This window comes from Penaeus monodon, chromosome 23, assembly GCF_015228065.2.
Source record: "Penaeus monodon isolate SGIC_2016 chromosome 23, NSTDA_Pmon_1, whole genome shotgun sequence".
Taxonomy (NCBI): domain Eukaryota; kingdom Metazoa; phylum Arthropoda; class Malacostraca; order Decapoda; family Penaeidae; genus Penaeus; species Penaeus monodon.
The window spans coordinates 8,446,402-8,446,742 of NC_051408.1; the positions used below are offsets into that span (position 1 = coordinate 8,446,402).

Here is a 341-nt window from a genome sequence, read left to right on the forward strand (position 1 = left end):
TAACGGCAATATGAAAAATTGGCTAATGGCCGGTATTGCAATTTTGCTTGCATGAATTGGCTGTCTCCCATTTGCTCCCAGTTCATTCAGGCACCTAATAACTTGTAGCTGTATTTTGTTAAAAAAAAAAAAAGCTGAAAAAAGATTAAGGCTTCGTTTCATTTTAAGTGCCTATATCTGATATTGACACCAAACAAATGTTACTACTATAGGATCTGCGACTTGGTCCACTGCAGCTATTGCATGATATCACTATCTGAAATCAATGGGTTAAAACACTAAAATCTCTGAATTCCTAAACAGGGGCAAAGCTCTGCTACTCATTCATATTAACTCTTTGA

General features: G+C 36.1%; 1 protein-coding gene across 1 annotated transcript in view; it reads right to left on the reverse strand.

Moving 5' to 3' along the window:
- LOC119587781 (cilia- and flagella-associated protein 251-like) overlaps positions 1–341 on the reverse strand; it is a gene marked incomplete in the record, with an annotated part of 14,330 nt that overhangs the window by 7,401 nt on the left and 6,588 nt on the right.